This window comes from Bubalus bubalis, chromosome 5 (genome assembly GCF_019923935.1).
Source record: "Bubalus bubalis isolate 160015118507 breed Murrah chromosome 5, NDDB_SH_1, whole genome shotgun sequence".
NCBI classification, from domain to species: Eukaryota; Metazoa; Chordata; class Mammalia; order Artiodactyla; family Bovidae; genus Bubalus; species Bubalus bubalis.
In genome coordinates, this window is record NC_059161.1 from 99,726,372 (window position 1) to 99,745,815 (window position 19,444).

A 19,444-nucleotide genomic window follows, 5' to 3' on the forward strand; every position below is an offset into this window, starting at 1 on the left:
TGCTTTCTTAGTTTTTTTCCTTCTTAACCAGATTATTGCCTACAAAGGGAAAATATTCTGAGATGCTATTTTTTTACAAATCAATTTTATGGAGGTATAGTTTACATGCAATGCAATGCATGGTTCTTAAACTGCCGTCACTGTTTAAGTTCTCTTTATTTTAGTTATTTTGTTTTGTTTTCCATCTGTTTAATTGCATTCATTCTCAGCTTCACCTAAACCAGTTGTTTTACAGAGACTTGCCCGTTCCTATCCAATAACCAGCTGGGGCTACTTAGGCCCACTCTCCCTATAGCTAGGCCAGCACAGGTGTCTTTATAAATCGTCTTTTGACAGGGGCGCTCTGGAAAGCTCCACCCTCCTAGCCTTCTAAGGACCTCCATTTGTGCGTGCACAGAACACTGTTAAACGCCCTTTCCCCCTTACCTCCAATCACATTTCCCCATGCCAAAGACCTGCCTGCTTAGCCCATAAATACCCCAACCCCCTCACCTTGAGACGGTGAGTGAGGCTTGATCTCTGGTGTCATCGCTGGGTTGCCTTGTGAATAAGCTCTTCCTCCACAGCAAGTCTTGCAAGTGTATTGGCGTCAGCATTTGGCTGTCGTGTTGGGCAAACGGATTTGGTTCGGTAATGTCGTCTTTAAACATTTTTTTTTTTTCTTTCTTGAGTCTCAACAAAATGTATGCATTAACATTCTTATTCTAACATGACAAATTACTACAAACAGTAGCTTAAAACAGGTGTTATTTTACAAGCCTATAGAGCAGAAGTCTGACTAGTCTCATGGGCTAAAATCAAAATGGTAAGGAGACTGCGGTCCTTTCTAGAGATCCTTAGTGGACAATCCATTCCCTTGTTTTGTTGGCAGAATTGAGTTCATGTGTTTGTAGGGCAGAGGGCCTGTATTCTTGCTGGCTGTCTGCTCAGGGTCCTTCTTCGCTGATGAAGGTCACCTGTGTTCCTTGGCTCTCTGTTAATGCTCCCTCTATCTTCAGAGCCAGCAGAGGGAGATAGACTGTCTCACATTCGAAATCTCTGCTTCCTCTTCTGTCATTTCATCTCTCTTACCCTAGCCAGAAGTAATCCTCACACTTTAAGGATCCCCGTAAATTAATTGGGCCCACCTGGCTGATTCAGAATAATTACTTTATTAATCACATCTGAAATGCCATCTACAATTTAAAGTAACATATTCACAGATCCCAGGGATTAAAGTACTGACTATTTTTGGAGGGGGACTTCCCAGGTGGCACAGTGGTAAAGAATCTGCCTGCCAGTGCAGAAGATGCAAATGACCTTGGGTTTAATCTCTGGGTCAGGAAGACCCCTAAAGTAGGAAATGGTAACCCACTCCAGTATTTCTGCCTGGAAAATTCCATGGACAGAGGAGCCTGGCGGGCTACAGTCCACGGGGTTGCAAAGAGTCCCACATGACTGAGCTACTGAGCACACACATACACATATTTTTGGAGGGCCATTATTCTATCACAGAGACCCCAAAATACAGAACTCTTTCAAGTTTAGTTAACAAAGGAAGAAAATCCAAGTTCCTGGTAGTGGGATTCTCAAGGTATAAAATTAGCAAAGGTCTAATTGTGCTTAACATAAAAGCAGAGGTTTCATTATTTTAAAATGCTAGTTCGTGTCACTGTAAAACTAAGGTATACAACATTTAAAATTTTCTCAAGTCTAAGCAAATTAACTGTTAGAAGTACGTGGGTTTCTCATTAAGATTTTAGAACTGGGATTTAGGGCTGTTAATGAAGATACCTAGATGAGTAAATGACTAACAGGTTTAGCTTTTTTTTTTTTTGGCCATTCCCAAAATCACCAGGTGGAATACTGTTGGAAAAAGAAGTCAAGAAGTGCTTCTATGGTATTATTTCCAGCAAGTAAATAAAACCCAGACTATAGAAGCATCACGCTGAGGAAATGAGATTTATACCTTTAATGATAATAGCAGATGCTTTTGTAACATGTGAAGCTGTGCCTAGTGCCCAGTGCTTTGTCACACCTCAGAAATGTGATAAGCTTATAGTTCTAGGACTTTGAAAGAATTAAGCTTATAAATTTTGCTGGTGCTCAGTCGAGGTTGACTCTTTGTGACCCCATGGACTGTAGCCAGCCAGGCTCCTCTGTCCATGGATTTTCCAGGCAAGAGTACTGGAGTTGGTTGCCATTTCCTTCTCCAAATTTTGCTTGGACAACAGCAAATGTCAGTGAGTATTGGATGTACTCAAACTCTGTCTTCAATGTGGTTGACAAAATTGGAAACTTGCTGTTTGAAACTGAACTTAAAATTAGGTTGGAGCCTATAATAAGTTAGAATAAATAAAATAGATCTAGCCATCTTTCTGTACTGGTTGAGATCAAAGAAAGAGTAAATTGCTCAACAATCTTCCTCTCAAATCTTAGAGATTAAAAGCATATACAAGTACAGTAAAAGTAGAACTTAATGTCGAGGAGGGGCAGAAAATGATTTATAGTTTAATAGGAAGAAGTGATTTACTCTTAAAAGTGGGATAACAGGAGATAAGGAAGGCTTCTGGCAAGAAGGAAATTTTGAGCTGTTTAAAAAAAAAAGTCTTTGATTCAGTAAGCAAATGTGAGAAGCAGGAGATTTTAGAGCAGGTAGGGGAAATTCTTTCAGTATAGCGAGAATGAGTTGTGTGACAATTGGTTAATGTTATACTTTTTGTAGAGCCAGAGCATCATACTCGCTATTGGTCCTTTGTTCAGTTGCTTAGTCGTGTCTGACTCTGCAACCCATGGACTGCAGCGTGCCAGGCGTCTTTGTTCTTCACCATCTCCCAGAGCTTGCTCAAACTCATGTCCATTGAGTCAGTGATGCCATCCAACCATCTCATCTTCTGTCATCCCCTTCTCCTTCTGTCTTCAATCTTTCCCAGCATCAGGTCTTTTCCGATGAGTCTGCTCTTCACATCAGGTGACCAAATACATTTAAAGTATTGGAACTTCAGCTTCAGCATCAGTCCTTCCTTCAGGGTTGATTTTGTTGAGGATTGATTGGTTTGATCTCCTTGCAGTCCAAGGGACTCTCAAGAGTCTTAGTATTCATAGTGATAAAGACAGAATTGCAAGATAATTTGAGGGAAAAGGAAAGAAAATAACATTTTTTTTTTCTATGTGCTTATACCCAGGCTTTTTGCTGGACATTTCACATTAACTTAGTAAATATGCTGCTGCTAAGTCGCTTCAGTCGTGTCCGACTCTGTGCGACCCCATAGATGGCGGCCCACCAGGCGTCCCCGTTCCTGGGATTCTCCAGGCAAGAACACTGGAGTGGGTTGCCATTTCCTTCTCCAATGCATGAAAGGGAAAAGTGAAAGGGAAGTCACTCAGTCGTGTCCTACTCTTCACGACCCCAGGGTCTGCAGCCTACCAGGCTCCTCTGTCCATGGGATTTTCCAGGCAAGAGTACTGGAGTGGGGTGCCATTGCCTTCTCCATTAGTTAATATAACCTTTTAAAATTTTTCCCAAAAAACTGCTTTCAGTCAGGTTAATCAGTGTGCCCAAGGTTGCATATCTGGTGTTACCAATAATGATAGAACATTATATGTTGAGTCACAGTTCCTATTAGTATGGTAGTAGAACAGCAGTTACCACATTTATGTGCTTATTAGAATCACCTGGAGATTTCATTCACTCTCTAAATCCCATCTCACACACTAGACCTGTTAAGCCTTGGTGCCTGGTGGTGGATGCAGGCATAAATAATTTTCAGAGCTCTCAGAGTGAGTCCCCTTTGCAACAAAGTTTGGAAACAAAGTGTACAACACAGTCTCCTTTGAGCCTCACAGAGTTTACAGCCTATCAGTTGTAACACCATCCCCATTTCACAGAGGAAGACACAGATGTCTAGATTATGCCAGGGGTCTAAAGCCTCACATTAGAAATGATGGAGCCAGGACTTGAGCACAGGTATTTTATTTTGAGCCATTTCAGTGCTTTGCTGTGACAGTCACAAAGCACTTCTGTTTCTCTACAAAGCAAACCATATTTAGCTTTCTCATCATGCTATTTACAGCGATGCCAACTTATGTGCAGGAGAGACAGTCTTGCTGAAGAGATTTTTTTCGAAGACTAAAATACTCCAACTTGGGTGTTCATGTTGTGGTGGTCATTTATTTTAAGGTGGCAGTTTCCTGATTCCTATTTCCACTATTTCCAGAGTTTTCTTTGTCCAGAAATGCTTCTTTTAGAGAATATCTAGGAAATTGTCTCAAACGTTAGCTCAAAATTTAAACTAATTCCGAATGAGACTACATCATCATTCACTTATTTATAAGGTACCAATAGATTCTGATTGCTTAAAAGTTCTGGTGCCATATAGGCAACAGCACAGAAGAACTAATTGTAGAAGCTGCAGGCAAAAACTGAAACGTTTTTATTGTTCAGTGGAAATTTAGTAATCTCTTTTTCATTCTTACACAACTCATCATAGTATGTGAATGGTCATATCATTTGCACTTGGGTTCAAATGCTTTGTTTTCCTTTCTGGGTGAATAAACTTCATTTTTACCATCTTTAAAAGGGAATGAGGATGAGGGGGGGAGAGGGATGAATGGAGAAAGTAGCATAAACATATGTAGTATCAGTGTAAAATGGATAGCTGGTGAGAAGTTCTGTGTAACACAGGGAACCCAACCCAGCGCTCTGTGATGACCTGGACAGGTGGGGCTGGGAGAGGGGCGGGAGGCTAGAGAGGGAGGGGACATACGTACAATTATGGCTGATCTACATTGTTGTACAGCAGAAACCAACACAACATTGGAAATTTTTTTTAATAAAGGGAATGATGCCTCACCAATAAGTCATTCAGAGAGTGAAATGAAGTAAACAACACCTGTCCCATGAAAGGTACTTGATAACATGTTAGAGTTCATTTTTGTAATGATTATTTTATAATGTCATTTTAGATTTCTGGGTATTATTTCTGTTCACTTTGCTCTTCAGTTTCTCATTATTTCATGGATAGGGAGAGAATTCATGGAGGGACAGTGGTAAGAATCAAAATAAACCAAATCACTCCATGTGAATTGCTGTCCAAACCCAGAATCTCCATATTGGCTCCTGGGTAAATGTACTCTCTTGATTTTAGAGCACAGTCTCCATCTGAACATGTCCTAAAATATCAAATGTTGACATAAATATAGACATTGACAAAAAACCCTGAATTCTTGGACACAGTGGTTTAGAAAATTAAAAAACAAAACAAAAAAACTTAGTCCCAAAGAGAACTTCATCTGAAAAGATTACAAGACCCAAGCTGCAGTTGTTACTGTACATTTGTACGTAAGGTGGGATTTCAGATGAGCCGAATTCAACTTCTGGGATCCTCATTTTCTACTTCCCAATGATACTGTAATTGGGCCTCTATAGTAGATAGTGCTCAACCTGAGCAATTTTGACATGTGCTTCAGAGACATGACATGATCAGTGGAAAAGCTTACATAATCTAGACTCGTTTGGAATGGTTGGAGTTTGTGGTAAGTCACTTCAGTTGTGTCTGATTCTTTGCAACCCCATGGACTGTAGCCCACCAGGCTCCACTGTCTATGAGATTCTCCATGCAGGAATACTGGAGAGGGTCGCCATTTCCTTCTCCAGGGAATCTTCTTGATCCAGGGATCGAACCGATGTCTCTTATGTCTCCTGCATTGGTGGGTGCATTCTTTATCACTAGCGCCACCTGGGAAGCCCCCAGGATGGTTAGAGTAGATTCTCAAATATTGGGTTGGCCAAAATGTTCGAATTTTTCATAGCACCTTATGGAAACACCTGAACAAACTTTTTATCCTAGCAATGAAATGCCTCCAGAATTCCCAAAGACATTAGAATGATTAAACTTCATGATTCTTGTTTTGTGAATAAAATCATTGTATGAATTATTGCTTAGCAGTGGACACTCATGGATTAATTCAATACAATTAGTTAAGGGTCATGTGTTAGTAACAATGCTGGAGATTCAATACTCTAAAGTTAGATGATAAGGTCAGCTTAAATAGAAGTGGTTTTACAGAACTATATATGATACACCTCTCAGCAGAATCTAACCACCAGTGGACAGAATCTAACAGCCAGTGGAAATAGTGGGAGAGCATATCAATTCCATATAAAATGAGCTGTTTTTGAGAAGTATCTAGAAATAGGAGCCACATGTAGAGGTAGGAAATTGTATTATTGAATAATGAAAATTATTCATCGTTGAAGCACTGGGGCCGTGAGAAATAGTAACATAAAGGTTTCTTTCGACTCCAGGATCCAATGGCCATGAGAGATTACAGTGAAAGCTGATAGGAGCACATTTGATATTTTAGTGAATTAAAAGCAAAGGACAGACATCTCTGGTGCTCCAGGGGTTAAGAATTCACCTGCCAGTGCAGGGGATATGGATTTGACCACTGGTCTGGGAAGATTCCAAGCCTGTGCCTAGAGCCTGTTCTCCACAGTAAGAGAAGTCACTGCAAGAAGCCTGAGCAACACAACTGGAGAATAGCCCTCGTTTGCCACAACTAGAGAAAGCTGGTGTGCAGCAGTGATGACCCAGGATGGCCAAAATAAATAAATAATTTTAAAAAGCAAAAGAGATACATTTTGATTTTTGTTGATCGCATAGGGGAGAAAGTCACATAAGGGAGAAAGCCTTGAATTAGAATCCTGACTTTGGTTGTCTTGTGGACGACTGGCTATTATTCTGAGTGCTGGCTTCCTTACGCATGTAATGTAGGCTAATGTTCCTAAATTTTAGGGTGAATTATAAATGGTGGATTTGTAACAAGGCCACTTACATGTCTGCTAGCAATAGTTTTTGTTTTGCACTTTGAGAAACATTGACATTAACATCTTGATTTGAGATGTCACTAATAAATGTTACATACACAGTATTTTAACAAACCTTAAAATCCCATAAGTGTCTATATCTGTATATCACTAGCTTCTCAAATGGAGAAGGAAATGGCAAACCACTCCAGTGTTCTTGCCTGGAGAATCCCAGGGACGGGAGAGCCTGGTGGGCTGCTGTCTATGGGGTCACACAGAGTCAGACACGACTGAAGCGACTTAGCAGCAGCAGCTTCTCAAAAAGCTGCTGTACAATTTCTAGATTTCTGAGCTTCAAGAGCCAAAGTTTGCCTCGAAGTCCCCTTATCATGAGCTATCTTCTTGAGTTCACACCACACACTGTATATATTTTCTGTAAGTCTGGTGGGGCTATTTAGGAAATGCCTTTGGATTCTCTGGTAGTTTTTAAAATAGACTTAGAAAATTTGAAATGGATCATGGAGAGCTAAGGGGCATACTGAATTTTCAGTTTAGGGTGTCTTTAAATTACTTTAAAATGATGGGTTATTTTCAGCAGCTTTTCTTAAAGGCTAATATTGGAGTCACATAGAGAAAATAAAGGCTATACATACTTCATTTCATTTTCCTGGGGATTGAAATTGTGCTTCGTATTGTTTTATAGTATAGTAAGAATTAAAGAAATTGCACATTTTATTTTAATTTTCAGTTAGGGGTTAAGACTCAGTGTAAACATTATTTTCAATGTTTTTAACTCCTAAATATAGTCAATATTCATTTTGTCTTAATGGGCTGAGGGAAAGGAAAGAAAACAGTGGAACTAGGAGACTTTGCTTGGTTTCTTGCAGTTTTGTTCACGTGCGCATTTATCATCAGAGGGAATTATTCCATGGCAGTCATTGCCTAGGGATGGTAAGAAAATAAAAATGTGTAAATCAAGTCCTAGAGCAAAGAGAAAATTATGCCAGGATTTTCAAATTAAATGTGCGCTTCTTCAGGGATTTATGTAAACCTCCTTTGCCCTTTCCCCAATAGTTACTATGTGTGTCACTATAGCAAGCTTTGAAATTTTCACATAAGGTGGATTAATTTTTTCTAGACTAATTATGCTTTGCTATTATTTGACCCAGAGAACAGATTTCTAGAAACATCATTCTGGCTCTACTGCATGAAACAACATGAAGAGGTCACTTCATGCAAAACCTTCTTGTTACTGTGGTACTTTTTAAAAAGAAGAAGCAGTCATGCCTCATCTCAGTCTTTGCAGAGATGGTAAGTAGTTTTCATGGTTTTTTTTTTTTTTTTTTTAACCAGCTGGCTGTTCTGCCTAATAGATAAGTATCCTGTACAATACCTGACCTTAGAGCAGGTGATAATATGACACATCTTATTTTCTTGCCATAGATCTTGTGGACTTCTAAATATTGAGGGTCAATTTGTTGATCTGGAGAATGTGAAGAAAAGCTATGCTAGATAAAGAGGTCACCCAATCAAAGATATGCAAATACAGATATCCATAATTCTGTGACCTTTGCTAAGAAAGTGTTAGCTCTTTCTTCTTGATCCTCATAGGATTTGGTTTATGCTTATGTTTAGGCTGTATCACAGGTGAATTGGTATTTCTATTACTTTTATAAGGTGTGTTTTAGGCAATAAATTATAAGCAATTTGAGAAAAGGAGCCACGAAAATCTTTGTATTTCCTATAGCACTTCACAAAATATGTGTTATCAGGAGCTTAATGATATTTGTCAAATAAAAGTATACATTTATCAAGATAGGATTACATTTATCTAGATAAATGTAGCTCATTCACTGTAGAGGTGAAGAAACTAAGTTTCAAAGAGGCAGTGTCACTTGCCTAGAGATGTTGTCAGGGAGCCTGAATACTGGGAGCACTAACTCCTAGTCTTAACACATTTACCATCAGCCGCATCAATTGGAATAAGAAGGATTGCCTTAATTAGACATATGCTTCAATTAGCTTTTTCTCTGCTTTATTATTCTATTTTTCTGATTTAGAAAAAAATCATGCCAAATCTGCACTTTCTCATGAAACAGCCATTTGATACACATGGACTGAAAATAAATTGCCTTTCCAAGCAAATGGGTCTTAGTTACACACTTTTAAAATGCAAATAATGCTTCTTTTTTAGTCTTCAGCCTCTTCTGATTCCCAGTTAATGCTATATATTTGCCTTGTAGTACTGCCTTATGTGCATCCTGAAATTTTTACATGATCTTTTATTTTCATTTCTAAATATTTTCTAATTTTCCTTACAATTTATTTGACCCATGGTATACTAGAAGAATATCTAATTTCCAAGTATGTGGTCTTTCCCAGATATTTTTCTCCTTTTAAGTTTTAACTTGATTTCGTTGTGGTAAAAGAACTTATTTGTGTGACTTAAGCTGTTTAACACTTATTGCAAGTATTTTGTGACAGAATAGGATGTGGTTTATTTTGGTAAATGTTTTCTGTGAAGTTGGAAAAAATGCATGTCTAACTATATTTTGGAATATTCTGTAAATATCAGATACATTTGGTTGATTATATTATTCAAATTTTCAATGCCCTTACTGATATTCTATTTAATTAATTACTGAGAGTGTTATATTTAAATCTTCAAATATAATTGTGCTTATTTCTTTTTTTAGTTCTAGTTAATTTTTCATTTAAAAACATTTTTTAATTGGAGAATAATTACTTTACAATATTGTGATAGTTTTTGCCATATGTTGACATGAATCAGCCACGGGTGCACATGTGTCCCCCTATCCTGAACCCCACCTCCCACCTCCCTCCCTCTACCATCTCTCTGGGTTGTCCCAGAGCACTCACTTTGGGTACCCTGCTTCATGCATTGAACTTACACTGGTTGTCTATTTTATATATTTGGCCACCTCATGTGAAGAGTTGACTCACTGGAAAAGACTCTGATGCTGGGAGGAATTGGGGGCGGGAGGAGAAGGGGACGACAGAGGATGAGATGGCTGGATGGCATCACTGACTCGATGGATGTGAGTCTCAGTGAACTCCGGGAGTTGGTGATGGACAGGGAGGCCTGGCGTGCTGCGATTCATGGGGTTGCAAAGAGTCGGACACGACTGAGCGACCGATCTGATCTGATCTGAATGTACAAGTCTCAGTGATATTCTCTCAAATCATCCCACCCTCTCCTTCTCCCACTGAGTCCAAAAGTCTGTTCTTTACATCTGTGTCTCCTTTGTTGCCCTGCATGTAGGATCATTGGTAACATCTTTCTCAATTCTATATATATATGCATTAATATACAGTATTTGTTTTTCTCTTTCTGACTGACTTCACTCTGTATAATAGGCTCCAGGTTCATCCACCTCATTAGAACTGACTCAAATGTGTTCCTTTTTATAGCTGAATAATATTCCATCATGTATATGTACCACAACTTTCTTATCCTTTTATCTGCCAATGGATTGCTTCCATGTCCTATCTATTGTAAATAGTGCTGCAGTGAACACTGGGGCACATGTGTCTCTTTCAATTCTGGTTTCCTCACGGTGTATGCCTAGCAGTGGTATTGCTGGGTCATATGGCAGTTCTGCTTCTATTTATCTAATTTCTAGCTTTTCATTTGAATATTGAAGTTTTTTAAAATAAGTAAACACATATTCTCTTGGTGGATTGATCCTTTTATCTCTCTGAGTTGAAATTTTTCTTTTTGGTAATATTGTTTGTCCAGTAGTCATATGTCTAATATGAGTATAGCCACTTCTCACCTTTTTTTTGACTGCTTATAAGCATGATGTGTGTGTGTATGTGTGTATACACTTTAGGTATCTTTTAAGTTTGGTTTATCATAGATAAAATAGTTGGATCTTGTGTTTTATTCAATCAAATCAGTCATGTCTACTTAAAATTTCAAGTTCTTTAAGTTTTTAATAGAAATTTCTGATGTCTCAAGTTTATTTCAGGCTACTTCTCAGTATAGGTTTCAGTCAACTTCCAAAAAAATATTAGGTGCATCCCTAGTTAGTTGAGCTAACACAATGGATCCAGGATCCAGAATCTTACTAAATTCACTCATATTTGTAATTATTTCCCAGTCTGATGTTATGTTCTCTTCCTTGTTTAACAGAATGAGAACATGTCACAGCATGTATTCTCCCAATTATTCTGATAGAAATGAATGAACGCTTGTAATTTATTTTCCACATTTAATCTCTCTGTTCCTAGTCAGACTTTGAATTATTTCCCCTATAGTGAAGTAAGCCAGAAAGAAAAACACCAATACAGTATACTAACGCATATATATGGAATTTAGAAAGATGGTAACAATAACCCTGTGTACGAGACAGCAAAAGAGTCACTGATGTATAGAATAGTCTTATGGACTCTGAGAGAGAGGGAGAGGGTGGGAAGATTTGGGAGAATGGCATTGAAACATGTAAAATATCATGTTTGAAACGAGTTGCCAGTCCAGGTTCGATTCATGATACTGGATGCTTGGGGCTGGTGCACTGGGACGACCCAGAAGGATGGAATGGGGAGGGAGGAGGGAGGAGGGTTCAGGATGGGGAACACATGTATACCTGTGGCGGATTCATTTTGATATTTGGCAAAACTAATACAATTATGTAAAGCTTAAAAAATAAAATAAAATTAAAAAAAAAAAAACAACAGAAAAAAAAAAAAGAAAACAACAGAAAAAAAAAAAAAGAAGACTAACATCATAGTACAGTTATCTGGAGGAAGTGAGGGTGGTAATCATGGGGGATGAAGAGAACTGCTGTTCTTTAGTTAGATACCTGCTTCAGGAGATCCTTAAATCTGCTTCAGGACCAGCCTTATTACACAGAATAGGATGGTTGCTTGTGCTGGTGAAGAGCTAGGCTCAGAGGATTTCATTCCTGATATTCAAATTTACTGTTTTTTTTTTTTAATTTTCAAATTCTTTTTCCCTTATAGCTCTAACTGTTAAATGGGACTTGTGGTGATGTTAATGTAACTTAAATTGTAGTACAACGACATAAAATCCAGTGGTAATGTTCAGCTGAGTTTTTCAAATACATGATCCCTGTGGCTATGAGATGAGCATTCTTCTTAGCCTTGTCATAAAAGCTCTGATTCTTTCACCATGCTTTCTGAGAAGAGACTTAAACTCAGATTTTTATTTTCTTTAAGATCCCAATGATACCAGAATTAGCAATTTGGTCACCAACTCTGCCCTAATTCTTATATTTATTTTGGCTTTGTAATAGATTGGCTGACTCAGTACTACCTGTGACAAAGCCTTGCCTTTATTATGCATTTTATTCTAGATCATCATAGGCTGATTATTTGATAATAACCATTTAACACTCTTTTGGGCTTCCCTGGTGGCTCAGACTGTAAAGAATCTGCCCGCAATGCAGGAGACATGGGTTCAACCCCTGGGTTGGAAAGATCCCCTGGAGAAGGGAAAGGCTACCTACTCCCGTGTTCTGGCCTGGAGAATTCCATGGACTATACAGTCCATTGTCTTGCAAAGAGTTGGACATGACTAAGTGACTTTCAAAAGCATTTTAAAAAGGAACAGGAACAAGGACTTTAACATAAAGAGAATTATACTCTATCAAAACTGTTGAAAGTTTAGAGTTGTTCCATTCTGGACTTACACTGCTTAAAACAGTACCCATGAGAACACAGAACTGGCTCTCCAGGCCTATACCCTTTGTCATGGCCACTGTCTTTACCCACAGGCTTTGAATCCCTCTCATTTCTTTTGGCTTCTGCTGAAATGTAGCTGTGTCAGTGAAGCCATCTCTGACCACCCAATAAAACAACCCACCCAGCATAATGGTAATTCTCATCTGATTATTTAATTATACATTTCTTTATCAACTATTTCTTCCAGTAGAATATTGTTCTATAGTGGGGGAATTTTGTTTACTAATATATTTTCCTGCTTAGAATTTTGTGTGTCATATTGTAGGTTTGTAATATCTGGAGTGAATAGATGAATGAATGGACAAATGAAAATTTGTTCCTTTGTCCATGGTCTTGCTCCTACATTAAGTGTGTTTTCCTCCTCTATATCTTCCCAAATTCTTAGCATAATTCAACATTCAGCTTACATCAGGCATCCTCATGGTTTCTTCTCACACTTTGTGATCCCTTCTTCCTGAGATCCTAGCTATTTTTTCAGTCCATACCAGGTTATTTAGGATTCTGCTATATTTTTAAAACATGCAAACACTACTAAAACCTTATAATATTTGTGGGGGCAAAGCCAGTCCCTTTGATTTATCTTGACATTCCAAGAACCTTATGTTTTAATAAACATAGTTTGGTGCCAAATAGTTTATGTTGAACAGGCATGCACTATTTTTCAAGGGTTTTGTCTATGTTATCATGCCGATGATAAATACTTGATTACTTACCGTATGTCAACTCTAGTTCTCCATCCTTTATATTTATTATCCTATACAATCATGACAAACACTCTGTAAGAAAGGTAAAATAATTTTGTGCATGGAGCAGTTTGCTGTCAAAAATTTGTAACTCTGCTGCCGCTGATACATTTGATATGTTGGGAGAAGGGGAATCAGACTTGACTGTGCTAACCCTTTCCAGTATTCTTGCCTGGAGAATTCCATGGACAGAGGAGCCTGGAGGCTTATGGTCCATGGGCTCGCAAGAGAGTCAGACACGACTGAGTGACTAACACACTGGTCAGCCTTGGTCAGAGTTTCCTTGCATGCCAGCTGAAGGAAGTAACAGGATTATCTCTAAGGCCCCTTCCAGTTCTAATAATCTATAAATCTGTGACTTAGAAAAATTGAAGCAATTCAAGGATGCTATTAACTAAGAGTATAAAAAAGCAGACTATTAAGGAACATACTTTCTCTGAGGAAACCAGAGATCTCCCAGGCTTCCCCAGCTCCATTGTCTGTAGTTAAACGAATCCCAGATTCACTCTCATTTTTTTAGGATCTTCATAGTTCAAATACATTACCTCCTAGCTGGATATAGTTATTTGAAAATGAAAATTTTAAAAATTTCTCCTAAAGTACAAACTAAAATTCTCTCTGTAAAGGAAATTTTAGTCTGTATGTTAGAGACTAAAATAATAGAGACTAGGAAGAAATCTTGTTTATTAAACTTTACTAATGAAAGTAAAAGTTGGGGTCCTGACAGAAAATAAAGCACACTCGAAGCGTTTGATGTAGGATAACTTGCTGAGGTATAAATAGGATAAAATATCCATGAAAAACTGTGAAGCAGTCACAGATGAACCCTGTCAAACTGTTGCCGCATATAGGCTTAAAGAGCAAGAGGAGAAGTAAGGGTAACTAAAGCTAAACCACAGAAGGAGTGCAGCTCACAGAGGTGACACTTAGAACAGGGGTCCCAACCTGCAGGCCGCAGACCACTCCTTCCTGTCAGATCAGTGGTGGCATTATATTATATATATAGAAGTCAAGTGCAAAATAAACGTAATGTGCTTGAATCCTCACGAAACCACTCCCCTACCCCCAGTTTGTCTCCCACAAAATCGGTCCCTGGTTGCAAAAAGCTTGGGAACTACTGCCTTAGCGCACAGCCATTGCCATACCAACAGCAAGGCAGGCAGGCAGCAGCAGCAGGAGGTGTAGCAGTATCCCAACTTTTACCCAGCCTATACTCCTGAACCCTGTCAGTGTCATCCGTTGACCAGCTCAAAGATATAGACGCAGTCTATGCAGATCTGTCTCCTGGACTACAGAGTGGAATAAAGGTGTTGAAAAAATGGGAGAGGTAACACAAGATCGCATTATCAAATCAGATTCACACAAATCAGATTGCATCTAGTGTTAGATTTTTCCTGATGTCTGCATCCTTGAAATTAATCAAGAGACATGGTCTAAACAGGAAAAAGTCTGGCTCATTTGGGGACATCCTTGGTCCCTCTTTATTAGTGAAATACTTGGGTAGGTTTTGGAGCATCTCCATTCTATACCTCAGATGGTCACTATTTTATATACCACTTTTTAAGAATGACAGGCCCATAAATCCACATATCCCAAGTTTGTTTCCTATAAGCAATTGTAATTAGGCACATCATGCTAAGATAATTCAATAGGTAAGCACTCTCCTCCTAGAAAATATTCTGTTTAGCAGAAGGTCTTACATTCTTAAAAAGAGATTGTACACATTCCTTTCTTTGCTTGAGTCTCCTTGATAAGGAGGAGAGTATTGGAGAGATGGTATATGTGATTTTATACTGCCAGCTGAATTTAAATTTAAAAGTGAGGCACAGTCATTAATCTTCATATAAGATAACAGGTAAGAGGAATTAAAAATTAACATAAAGCATAGCTGCTTCATTGACAGCTACAAGGAGGCGACTTTCACCTGCTGTTTGCTACCCCTGATTTCGTATTAAGCTTACCCATTCCTAACAACTCAGCATATTTTTGTTTTCTCTGCTAGGAAACCCAAATCTTCTCTGGATGCATATCCTTTTTGTTGCAGTTGTTTAGTGGCTAAGTCGTGTCCAATTCTTTTGTGACCCCATAGACTGTAGCCTGCCAGGCTCCTCTGTTCACTGGGTATCCCAGGCAAGGATAATGGAAATGGGTTGCCATTTCCTTTCTCTAGGACATCTTCCTGACCCAGGGATCAAACCCACATTTCCTGCATTGGCAGGTGGATTCTTTACAGCTGAGCCACCTGGGAAACCCTATAGTTGCAAAGGCTGCCCTAACAAAATAGCGCAGACTGGTTGGCTTAAACAACAGATTTAGTTTTTCACAGTTCTGGAGGCTAGAAATCCAGGATCAAGGTCCTGGAGGATTCAGTTTCTAGCAAGGACTTTCTTCTTGGCTTGCAGGTGGTTGGTACAGGGGTAAATAGGGGAAGTACTGCTCATGATATTGAAGGGGGCATTCTGAACATGCCCATCTACACAAACACATCAACTTATTCCACATCTGCTACTATCCTGTTAGCCAAAACAAGTGAAAAGGTCTTCATTTTTCAAGTTAAGCAGGAAATGCACACTCTTCCCGTCATCAGGCCAAACAAGCCACATGGTTGAACCCATTAACTGTTGGAATGGAATATACTTTCCATAGAGTGTATATATTTGAGGGAATAATGAGTCAATAACTTGATGCAGTAATTTAATCTATCGCATTTCTCAAGTCTAGGTAAGTGGGATCTCTTTGTGTCTGAAAATTACAATTCCAAACCCCACCCTCTACCACATCACATAGGTGTGTATTAACCATAGCTCTCATCATGATACTATCATTCCAGCGCTAATCTACTATATTGCTTTAACCTGATTTCAACCTTACATAAGTGCCAGTTGTCAGTGGCTAACAGTCCAAGATTTATTTCACAAGGTTATGAGGTATTGTCTCTATGTGCTACTTTTTTATTCTCTTTTACTACAGTGGAAATACCTACTCCTCATTTGCTATGCATCTCCCTCTCTCTGGTGGTTAATCTTTTTCTTTTTTTTTTTTTCATTTACATCTAGTTCTCTTATAATTACTTCTAATCTTGTGTTTTGGAATATTGATTCCATAGATGTGAAATATTATTTCATTAGCTTAAAACAATTATTTTTTATCAGGAAACTTTAAAAAAAATTAGCCCTCTGAGGACAAAGATAGCTTTTTAGACATTCATGGATAAGTAGTTCATATGTATTATGTGATCCTTGCTATTTAATGAGGTTGTATTTATTGTGCAATTTCTATTTGCTTGGCAGGTTTTATATAGTTTGAAGATATTTATATTGCATTAATTATTTAATTATATATCTTACATTTTAATGTTAATATCCTTAAAAAATACCCTGAAATTTATAGACAACAGAGGAATTATACATTATTAAAAGATGGTGGACAGCATAAATGTTACTTGAAGGCAGAATTTATTACTCCAAGTGCCATGTTTCTTTTTAGTAGCTTAGCTGCCATGGTTGACTAATGTTCCCCTAGATTTTGCATATAATAAAACTTTATATATTTGAGTAAAGTTTATTTGAAAGATACTTTAATTCTATTTCTGTACTGATTTGAACATTTAGCACAGTCTTGCAGCTAATGAACTTTGTTCTATTGTGAGAGGGTCATGTCAGAATGAAGCCATTAATCACTGTAATTCCACAGAGAGGAGCCTAAAATTGTTAAAGAGTGAAGGTTTAATAAGTGGGAGTTGCTATAAATGTCACTTCAGATGTGCACCAATGAAGAGACAGGTAATGATTCAATAGTGTATTTTTAAAACTATATGTAGGCTGACTTGAAATAGATTCATTTTTGGAGTGATTTTTATGGAACCAATTTATCTGAAAGTTGCAGCTAAGAAAATGGTATGTGTGTGATACTAATTTTTCCATTTTTAACTGGAAGCCATAAAAATGAACGTTAATTGGAAGATAAACATTAAGAGAAAACTTTTCTTCCGAATAACTCAGCCTTCACTTGAGAGGCAATTGAAGGGTTATCTCTTTGAATAAGGCAAAAATATGAGTAAAATTTTGTGCCTATAATTTCAAACCTCATTTTTTTTTAACTAAAAAGAAAAGGGGGAAATATTCATGGTTCAAGATCTGCAGATTAAACACTTCACTGGCCGAAGAAGTATGGTGTGTTGTTCGGTTGCTAAGTCATATCTGACTCTTTGCGACCCCACAGACTGCAGCACACCAGGCTTCCCTGTCCTTCACCAACTCCTGGAGTTTGCTCAAACTCATGTCCATTTAGTCAGTGATGCCATCCAGCCATGTTATCCTCTGTCATCCCCTTCTCTTGCCCTCAATCTTTCCCAGCGTCAGTGTCTTTTCCAATGAGTCGGCTCTTCGCATCAAGTGGCCAAAGTACTGGAGCTTCAGCTTCAGCATCAGTCCTTCCAAGGAATATTCTGGGTTGATTTCCTTTAGGATTGACTGGTTTGATTTCCTTGCCGTCCAAGGAACTCTCAAAAGTCTTTCCAGCACCACAATTTGAAAGCATCAGTTCTTCAGCACTCAGTCTTGTTTATGGTCCAGTTCTCACATCCATACACGACTACTGAAAAAACCATAGCTTTGATTATATGGACCTTTGTTGGCAAAGTGATGTCTCTGCTTTTTAATATGCTTTACTATGGTTTGTCATAGCTTTACTCCCAAGGAGCTTTTAATTTAATGGTTGTAGTCACTGTCCTCAGTGATTTTGGAGCCCAATAAAAGAAAATTTGCCACTGTTTCCATTTTTTCCACATCTATTTACCATGAAGCGATGGAACCAGATGCCATAATCTTAAGTTTTTTTGAATGTTAAGCTATAAGGCAACTTTTTCACTCTCCTCTTTCACATTCATCAAGAAGTTCTTTAGTTCCTCTTTGCTTTCTGCCATTAGGATGGTAACATCTGCATATCTGAGATTATTGGCATTTCTCCTGGCAATCTTGATTCCAGCTTTTAGTACATCCAACCCAGCATTTCGTATGATGTACTCTGCATATAAATTAAATTAGCAGGGTGACAATGTATAGTCCTGTCCTACTCCTTTCCCAATTTTGAACTAGTCCATTGTTCCATGTCTGGATCTGTTGCTTCTTGACCTGCATAGAGGTCTCAGGAGGCACTTAAGGTGGTCTGGTATTCCCATCTCTATAGGAATTTTCCACAGTTTGTTGTGATCCACACATCAAGGGCTTCCCCGGTGGCTCAACTGGTAAAGAATTTGCCCACAATGCAGGAGACCCTGGTTTTGTTCCTGGGTTGGGAAGATCTGCTGGAGAAGGGATAGGCTACCTACTCCAGTATTCTTGGGCTTCCTTGGTTGCTCAGCTGGTGAAGAATCTTCCTGCAATACGGGAGACCTGGGTTTAATCTCTGGATTGGGAAGATCCCCAGGAGAAAGGAACAGCTATCCACTCCAATATTCTGGCCTGGAGAATTCCATGGACTATATCTATGGGGTTGCAAAGAGTCAGACATGATTGAGCTACTTTCACTTGGACTTGGACACAGTCAAAATCTTTAGCATAGTCAATGAAGCAGAAGTAGACGTATTCCTGAAATTCCCTCACTTTTTCTGTGATCCAGTTCAGTTCAGTTCAGTCGCTCAGTTGTGTCCAACTCTTTGCGACCCCATGAATTACAGCACACCAGGCCTCCCTGTCCATCACCAACTCCCGGAGTTCACTCAAACTCACGTCCATCGAGTTGGTGATGCCACCCAGCCATGTCATCCTCTGTCGTCCCCTTCTCCTCTTGCCCCCAATCCCTCCCAGCATCAGTGTCTTTTCCAATGAGTCAACTCTTCTCATGAGGTGGCCACAGTACTGGAGTTTCAGCTTTAGCATCATTCCTTCCAAAGAACATCCAGGACTGATCTCCTTTAGAATGGACTGGTTGGATCTCCTTGCAGTGATCCAGTAGATGTTGGCAATTTGATCTCTGGTTCCTCTGCCTTTTGTAAATCCAGCTTATACATCTGGAAGTTCTCAGTTTATGTACTCTTGAAGCTTAACTTGAAGGATTTTGAGTATTACTTTGCTGCTGCTGCTGCTAAGTCACTTCAGTCGTGTCCGACTCTGTGCGACCCCATAGACAGCAGCCCACTAGGCTCCCCTGGGATTCTCCAGGCAAGAACGTTGGAGTGGGTTGCCAT

The 19,444-nt window shown here is 38.8% G+C and overlaps 1 long non-coding RNA gene across 2 annotated transcripts in view; it reads left to right on the plus strand.

Annotated features, from left to right (window-relative positions):
- Nucleotides 1-357: 357 nt before the first annotated feature.
- LOC123333772 overlaps nt 358-19,444 on the plus strand; it is a 104,407-nt gene continuing 85,320 nt past the window's right edge. The window contains exons 1-3 of one of the 2 annotated variants that reach the window (XR_006551323.1): nt 358-630; nt 7,957-8,098; nt 8,231-9,457. This is a non-coding gene — a long non-coding RNA (uncharacterized LOC123333772). Of the gene's footprint in view, nt 631-7,956; nt 8,099-8,230; nt 9,458-19,444 lie in introns of those variants that run through there. The other variant, XR_006551322.1, reaches the window with a different exon arrangement.